The sequence below is a fragment of the Pteropus alecto genome, unplaced genomic scaffold (genome assembly GCF_000325575.1).
Source record: "Pteropus alecto unplaced genomic scaffold, ASM32557v1 scaffold35, whole genome shotgun sequence".
Taxonomy (NCBI): Eukaryota; Metazoa; Chordata; class Mammalia; order Chiroptera; family Pteropodidae; genus Pteropus; species Pteropus alecto.
Genome location: NW_006437828.1, coordinates 14,115,434 through 14,115,731, shown reverse-complemented (window position 1 = coordinate 14,115,731; position 298 = coordinate 14,115,434). Strand labels below are relative to the sequence as shown.

The following is a 298-nucleotide window of genomic DNA, read 5'->3' as shown; positions in this document are numbered from 1 at the left end:
CCTGCAGCCGGCCGGGCCGCGTCCGCGGCTTGCCCTTCCGCGCTCCTGCTCCGTCCGCGGCGCGGTCGCCCGCTCAGTCGCCTGCCTCGCTTGTTTTTCTTGCAGCTGATATTTCCGAACTTTGCACCCTCCCCTGAACCGTGAGCTCAGCTTCGACCCTTCCCTTCGTTCGTCCCTGTTCCATCTCTCTCCCTGGACTTATTCAGTCTCGTTTTTAAAACTCAGGAATCTAAAGTATCGTTTCTTTCCCTGGGAAGCCCTCATTTCTTGCCTTTTCCAAATCCTAACCGTTCAGCCC

At 57.4% G+C, this 298-nt stretch overlaps 1 protein-coding gene across 4 annotated transcripts in view; it reads left to right on the top strand.

Annotated features, from left to right (window-relative positions):
* The window catches only part of FBXO25 (F-box protein 25), a 31,215-nt gene that overhangs the window by 347 nt on the left and 30,570 nt on the right, over positions 1-298 (top strand). The gene's annotated exons all lie outside the window — the stretch shown is intronic.